An 8246-nucleotide genomic window follows, 5' to 3' on the forward strand; every position below is an offset into this window, starting at 1 on the left:
GGCGGGTGCAGGCCACGCGCTTGGCCGCGCTGGAGGCCGGTGCAGGCCACGCACGGCCGCTGCGGCCAGGGTGTGGGAGCGAGGCGAACCCCTTCGCTGGCTTTTACTGGATTTGGCCTCGATGTGGCGTACTTGGGGCCCCAACCAGAGAACTGTAAGCATAAAGCCACTTGGTGCGCCGCCACGTTGAATTATCTCATTGCAGTGAAAATGCCATCATTTCACTAAACTTAATGGCAGGGTGTGGTGACACACTTGTCATCCCAGAATCTCAGGCAGGTTCAAGGCCGGCCTGGGCTACAAGGGGAGATCTTGTCTCAAAACAAAGCAAAACTGTTACCAGCTCCAGGATCTTTGATGCTGAGCCAGACTCGGGTTTACTTGCTTGGATGCAGACTTCAGAACGAGTCTCATACACATCTGCTTCCCCGTGGAGGTTAGGGCTTTTTGGGCTGAGATGGAGGAAAGGCCACGGACATTAGGAAATAGCTGATGAATGCGCAGTCACGTTTCATTGTCACCCCCCCCCCCACACACACACACACAGGTGTTGTCTGTGTTAGGTTTTTCGGCAGTAAAGAGATAAGAAAGATAAGAGCCTTCACTAACTCCAAAGACAAGGAGAGGATGGGGGCAGATGCGGTAGGTCCTCTGGCCTGAGACAAAAAGCTGTGACTGTAACGGACTTTTGCTGGGATGGAGTTAGAGGGTCAGTTCCAATTACACGTAAGGAACTGCTTGGGGTCTCCTGTGTGCACAGGAGAGGAGAAGGCAATTATATCCAGGACTGGGTTGAGAGAGAAGTGGTCGCTGGACAGATGACCTGTTGTTCCAAGTGCTTCAGCTGTGTTAGATGGCCACCATAATAATTCAGCAGTTCGTAGTAGGGCCAGAACCTAAAGCCAGATGTGTGGCACATACCTGTAATCTCAGCAGTGAGGTGGCTAAGGCAGGACGATCGTTGTGATTATGAGACCAGTCTGGGCTACAAAGTGAGCTCAAGGCCAGCCTGAACTACATAGCGAGACCCTGTCTCAAAAATAAATAAATAAATAAATAAAATAATAAAATGAATGGTAACCCCACCCCGTATGTACTAAGGGTGCAACCCAAGACCTTCAGACTGAGCTACTTCTCCAGTCCTTTTTTTTTTTCTCTCTCTCTCTCTCCAGTCCTTTTTAAAAACAATGTCTAGGCCTGAGGAGATAGCTTGGCGGTCCAAGTGCCTGCCTGGCAAGCACAAGGACCTGTGTTCAATCCCTAGAGCATGCAGGCCACAGATACCCGGTGTGGTGGTGCAAGCCTGTAATTGCAGTGTTGGTAAGGCTGTGACAGGAGGATCATTCTCAGTCTCAGCTGCATAGGGAAAACCTGTACCAAATAAATAGCGCCGGCCAATAGCTCAGCGGATTTAAGCCCCTGCTTAGGCAGAGCCCAGTGGACAGGGTTCTATCCCTGGCATGCTGTGCGGGCACCACCCCTGGAACTCTTGGAGACAATCAGATCAAGATTGGGCGTGGTGGTGCATGTCTGTAATCCCAGTGCTTGGGAGGCTGAAAACAGGAGATTCACTATGAGTCCGATCTACGTAGTGAGACCTGGTAGATTCTGTATACCTAGTCCTAAATACATTTAAGAGAAAAACATTTTAAAAAATGTTTAGACAGAATCTCACTAGCTTTGTTAGCTTGCCTATGCTGGCTTCAAACTTGGATTTTTCCTTAGCCTCCTAAAATGTGGGGTGATTATATAGATAGGCCACTGCACCTAGCTTAAAATTGATGACTCTAAAAGTCCACTAACGTAAGGATGAGAAGGCCAGAGATCTAGTTCTGGCAGAGCTCCTGCTGCAAATTGGAGACTCTGGGTTAGATCCCAAGCCCTTCAGGAAAAAAAAAAAAAAAAAAACCAAAAAAGCAGGAAAAGCAGTTGTGGGCTAAATCTAAAATGTTTATTTAGATTTTTGTCTTGGTTTCATCATGACCTATCAAATATTCTTTTATGAAAATGTTCAAGCGGGGCCGGGGAGATGGCTCAGTAGAATAAGCGCTTTCCTGGCAAGCCCAAGTGTCTGTGTTCAATCCCCGGTTCTGCAAAAAAAAAAAAAAAAAAAAGCTCAAGCATATAAAAAAGATGAACTGTATCGTGGCTATTTCCTTACTATTATTTATTTTGGAGACAGGGTCTCTGTAGTTCAGGCTGGCCTTGCACTCAGGGCAATCCTGCCTCAGCCTCTTGAGTGCTGGGACTATAGGCATGTGCCACCACATCTGGCTTTCTCTACTGTCTGTAACTAATATTTTGTTAAATCTGTTTTTCCCTGTATCCATATATTTATGTAATCCTCTTATCAGTCTTGTATTTTTAGATAAAAAATTTCAGTGACAGTTACCCTCATCCCTAGACAGTTCAGTATATGCATTGATCATTGGTAGCACTTGATTTCAGTTTTGTTTTCTAAGTAAAATCCATATAGTATGGTGGTAGTGACACACTTGTGATCCTGGTGCTCTGGGAGGCTGAGGCAAGAGGATCACAAGCTGGAGCCCAGCCTCGACAACTTAGGGATTTATCCAGACCCTGTCTCAAAATTTGAAAAAAGATTTATTTATTTTTTTTTTCTTTTTTATTTTTGGCATTCCTCTTATTTCACTGTCTATAAATTGTTCAAAGCATTCTTAGACTTTTAATTATAGTAATAGAATAATTTGTCACATTAACATTATAATGTATGGTATGTTTAAAAAATTAATTTAAAAAATTAATTTAGGGCTGGTGAGATGGCTCAGTGGTCTAAAGCACCTACTTAGAACAAGCTTCGCAAAGCACAGGGACCGCGGTTCAATCCCCCGGCCCCACATGCCAGCCAGCCCCGCCCCCTGGTGGGCTGAGCTGGACACACACACAAATAAATAAAATTAAAAATTAAAAATTAAAAATTAATTTAAAAAATGTATTTATACTACCTGGCAGGGGAGATACCATGATCACGAAGGTGGTTTTCCCAGGGTGAGGCTCATCCATTGCACTCTGGATGTGCTGACCCCTGCGATTTCCCCAAATGCGGGAAACTGGACTGCATAATTTGTGGTGGTGGGGGACTGCGTTCACGCTTTCCCCTGGAAAAAAATAAATAAATAAAAATAAAAAATTTAAAAAATAAAAAAGTACTACTAATCAACATTTTTAATGTAATGCACATATATCTTACAGTTTTTAGGTCAAATACATAAAGGTTGGTAACTGATTTACAGATAAAGCAATCACAGATTGCAGTAGTAATACGTTCTGTATGTGTGCGAGCGTGCGTGCGTGTGTGCGTGTGTGCGTGCGTGTGTGCGTGCGTGTGTGTGTCACCTGCTCCTCAGGATGATGTGAGGCCACACTGATGAAGGGGAAAACTGCATCCTAGCAATTTTATAGTCCAACATTTGTCAACGTAATTTACATGCCCTTTTCTTCGTGTTTTTCTATACACAAAATATTTTTTTTTTCCTTTTTTTTTCTTGCAGAGCCAGGGATTGAACTCAGGCCCTTACTCTTTTTATTTTATTTTATTTTATTTTATTTTATTTTATTTTATGTGTGTGTGTGTGTGTGTGTGTGTGTTCAGCTCAGCCCACCAGGAGGCGGGGCTGGCTGGCATGTGGTGCTGGGGGATTGAACTGCGGTCCCCGTGCTTTGCTAAGCTTGTTCTAAGTAGGTGCTTTAGACCACTGAGCCATCTCACCAGCCCCAGGCCCTTACTCTTGCCAGGAAAGTGCCTATTCCACTGAGCCATTTTCCCGGCCTTTTCCTTCATTCTTTTTATTTATTTATTTATTTATTTACGGAACCGGAGGTTGAACTCAGATCCTTGCGTTTGCCAGTCAAGCGCTTATCCTACTGAGCCATCTCTCCGGCCTTTCCTTCATTCTTGATAAGATTTTTCTGCAATAACTTTATATTCATACATTTCCAGTTGTTGACCAATGTTTCCCAATGTTATGCCTCCAGCAAAATATATACACGGTAACCAGGAGCAAACACAGAGAAAATCTGGAGATGTATACTGATAAACACTACTATACACGAGCTGCTGAGGGACCACCGTTGCCAAGAAAGCGATTCCTACTCCAAGGCCAAAACCACTTCTACATCTATCGAAAGTCCACCACAGTCCAATGGAGAGTGCAGCCAGTGTGAGATAGTTGTATGTTGTTATTAAAATCCACTTTGGCACTGGCATGATTTATACCAACAAAGACAGCTACGCTCCACATTACACTGGACCACTCTCTTTAATTTCTGTGGTTCTCCTGGATGCCTGTCAATGCAGGGTATAATAACCCAGTCATAGCTGAAGCTGTGCCGTAGCGTGGTGGCACCCACCATGCCGAAGGAAAGATGCTTGCCACCATATCAGGTGGAAATAGCATCACATTTCTCTGAATCTGGAGCAAATTTAACATTCAAGCAAGAAACACTCCAATAAAAAACAAGACTACTTCTTGAATCACCAAGTTCACACTCTGGCTAGTAACAGATGAGATACATGGACCACACTTTTTGGGCCCAGGTGATGCTGTTTCTCCTTCTGCCATGGTTTCATAAGTTCAGTACACTGGGGAAAAAAAAAAAAAGGAAAGGCTTCCAAGCTGAAAAGCTCAACTATGTGTAGTTCAAGGTAGACCGACGTTTCACAGCACTACATTTTATCTAAGGGGACCTACCAGAAATCCCCCTCCTCCTCCATCTTCTGGGACCAGCCCCTGTCCCTTCCCCGCCTCCTACAAAAAATTTAAAAGGTTGAGGATTGTAGCTCAGTACAAAGAACCTGAGTTTAATGTCCAGACCCACAAATATGTAGGTGGAGATATATGGATATACATAATTTTTTTAGACAAGATCTTGCTTTGTAGTTCAAATTGGCCTGAATTTACTGTATAGTTCAGGCTGGTCTCAAACTTGGGACAATTCTTCCACAGCCTCTGCAGTGCTGGAATTACAAATATGCACCCCGCCCAACTACATAAATCTTAAATGATCACTCTGAGTTTTGACGTTTGGAGACACATGTGTAATCCAAAAGCATTAGCAAGTCATAGAATGCCACTGTCACCAGAAAGCTCCCTCACACCTCCTTCCAGTCAGTCCTACTGCCAGTTCCCTTATTCTGCTTTTTTGCACCACAATAACATACCATCTACTACAGCATAACAAAATTAGTGGTATGAGTCACCATGAGGCTGAGGCAGGAGGATTGCTGTAAGTTCAAGACCAGGCTAAACTGTGTGGCCAGACCCATGTCTCAACAAATAAACTTTGTTTTTTGCTTTCTTATTTTTTTTAAGGCAGGGTCATGGTATGTACCCCCGGTTGGCCTTAAGCTGAAGGCAACTGGCTTGCCTCAACCTCTCAGAGATTACACACACACCCCAACCTGTTTCCTTCAGCATTCTGAGTATGTTAGTTTACTGTCTTTATGGCTTCTATTATCTCTGCAGAGGGGTCATCTGAGACAGATTAGGGTGTGGCAAAACTGTGTGGGGAAGTAGCTGTGACCTGTTAATTACAAAGCCCCAGGACCAAGGGCAGAACAGTTCCCAAATCCCTGTGTGGACTTTTCACAAGAACTTGAGCAAGCTTTGGATAAGGTGGCCTCACATCATCCTGAGGAGTAGGTGACACAAGAAGAACAGACTATGTGAGCTCTTGCCACTGTGTCCCCTGTGGCACAGATGGCCTGCCCTTGGGCTGTAGGGTGAATTTCCTTCCCTACTTTGACTTGGCCCAAACCCACTCTGTAGAGCCCGTTCCTTTTTCTACTGATTTAGGGGAATTGCTAGCTGTCAAATACATGAATTCTTCCCAGTGACTTCCCCATCTTCTCCCCCAAGTTGAATGAATTCTAGGGAATGACACATTGGGCTTGTGGACCCCCTTCTGGTTTCCCATTCTGGGTCCCTTAATCATGATAATGACATGTCTACTCATAGCTCCCTGCCTTTTAAAATGGTTTTGAAGGTTCCTTCAATATCATGTGCAAGCCTTCACTAACAATAAACCTCTCATTGTCGCCAAAACACCTGGCACTAGTGTCTACATGGGTTTGAACTGTCATCCTATCAACCTTCCCCACCACAAGATGACTTTCCCGTTCGGCAGGAAGCAGTCTAAGAGCCATCATCGCTTCCTAACAACTAAAAGATGGGAATGATAGAGTCCAGCCCAAGTATGAATTGCTGAACTGTTCTAGTTGTCTAACATAGCTGAAGCCCCAAACAACAGTTTATCTTCCCAATGACTTCCCCATCTTCTCCTCTCAGCCCTGAATACAACTTCCTTTTATCTTTCCCTCGTGAAAAGACAAAACCCCAGTGAGCTCTTCACGCATAAGCAAGCCCCCCTCAAACTCTGACCCTAGCAAAGGTTCATATAATCCCAGATCCTCTTTGTCTCAGGTCAGAGGATCCCTCCTATCTTCCTGCGGTCCTCAAGTCATTTCTCGCTCTCGCTCTCCGCTCCTGCTTCACTACTGCGGGGGGGGGGGGGGGGACGGACTATCAGGGAACAGTGCAGGTTAAGAGTAGGAAAATCTGGGGCTGGTGACATGGCTCAGTGGTCTAAAGCACCTACTTAGAACAAGCTTAGCAAAGCACAGGGACCGCGGTTCAATCCCCCAGCACCACAAGCCAGCCAGCCCTGCCCCCTGGTGGGCTGAGCTGGCCACACACACACACACACACACACACACACACACACACGGCAAAGCATAGGCATCAATTCGATCCCTGGCTCCACAGGTACTGGCCCCGCCCCCAGAGCTAGCTGGGCTGAGACAGTGACTGAGACTGGGCGTGGTGATGCATGCCTGAATCCCAGCGCTTGGGAGGCGGAAAACAGGAGGATCACTATGAGTCCGATCTGTGTAGTGAGACCCTGTAGACCCTGCACCAAATACATTTTTTAAAAAAAGGAATGGGAATGGGGAATGGGGAATGGGGAACAGGAAGAGCCCCTGACAGGCAAGTGGGTCCAAATAGGTTGCCAAAAAGCTCACCTCTTAAAGTTTTATAGAGCAAAATCATGAGATGAGTACAACATGAATCACATGATTCAACAGATTACAGGTGTAGTCACCTAATTAACATGCTCTAGTGGCAGCACAGCACTTACCTTGGCTGATAATCTGCAGTTTTAGTGTTGTCTTTTAGTTTTAGCAGTTAGAGGTTTTAGATTTAGTCTTAGTAGATGAGAGGACAGCCCACCCCTGTGAGCTAACAGGAAGTCTCACTAGGGCGAATCCCAATAATCCCAAGCCTCTGTTCATCCCTTAGGGAAGTTCATCCCTTAGTGTAAAACCAGCCATTGTGAGTTTAAACTTCAGGTGAGCCTCCAGCCACAGTCCTGATAAACTTTTATCTTCTGCCCTGACTCCCCCGGTGCCCAGTCCTGTCTGACTGCCTACAATATTTCTACCTAACTTCGCTGTCTAAAATATTACCGTTTAAAAGGTCATACTGGTCGCCTGCCGGGGTGGTAGTGGGGCTCCGGGAGGGCCGCGCTAGGCTCACCCGCAGGGAGACGGTCGGGCTCTCGGGGCCCGCCGAGGTCACCGCCATCCTGCTGGATGTCGAAGGGACCATGGTGCCGCCTGCTTTCGGGAAGGACATTTGTTTCCTTGCATCAAAGAACGTGTGCGGGGATATCCGCAGCCACGCTGGGAGGAGGAGGAGCGTCGGCAGGAGTCAGCCTTCTGAGGAAGCAGGCTGGAGAAGATGCCCACCTGGGCGGTGCTGCTCGGATCCAGGCGTCTGGGCATGGGGTGGATGACCTCCAGCAGACGGGAGCGCGCCGGCGGGCGCCTCTGGCCGGGAGGACCGCGGCGCTCGGACAGCTGCGGCGCTCGACAGCTGCGGGGCGCACGGGAGGGAGGACCGGCGGCGCTCACAGCTGGACTCGCGCGCGAGGAGAGCTCTGCGCAGGTGCAGCCAGAGCGGAAGCCGCCGGAGTGAAGGTGCGCGTCTGTCCCTCGGGGGCTTCGAGGCCCAGATCACGTTAGTGTCATGGGGTCATTAACACAGAAGCCAGCCAGTTTGGAGATATTCACAAGCCTTTTTTAAAAAACTGCAAATAATGTCAGAGAAATTCCCAATAATAATTCATTGTCCCTGTGTATGTGTGTTACAAGATTATAATAGCTGCCTCCCTGTGTACAGATGAAAAAGCTGACGTGTTTCCGTTCAGGTGGAGCTTTTTTTTTT

At 46.5% G+C, this 8246-nt stretch overlaps 1 non-coding gene and 1 pseudogene across 1 annotated transcript; one reads left to right on the plus strand and one right to left on the minus strand.

The window, feature by feature from the left end:
* The first annotated feature begins 2959 nt into the window (after positions 1 to 2959).
* Positions 2960 to 3122, plus strand: LOC111812955. The gene has a single exon (XR_002818317.1). It is a non-coding gene; the product is annotated as a U1 spliceosomal RNA (small nuclear RNA).
* Positions 3123 to 3910: 788 nt separating this feature from the next.
* LOC101573938 lies at positions 3911 to 4722 on the minus strand (annotated as a pseudogene).
* Positions 4723 to 8246: the final 3524 nt, after the last annotated feature.

The sequence above is a fragment of the Octodon degus genome, unplaced genomic scaffold (assembly GCF_000260255.1).
Source record: "Octodon degus isolate 3935 unplaced genomic scaffold, OctDeg1.0 scaffold00153, whole genome shotgun sequence".
Lineage (NCBI taxonomy): Eukaryota > Metazoa > Chordata > Mammalia > Rodentia > Octodontidae > Octodon > Octodon degus.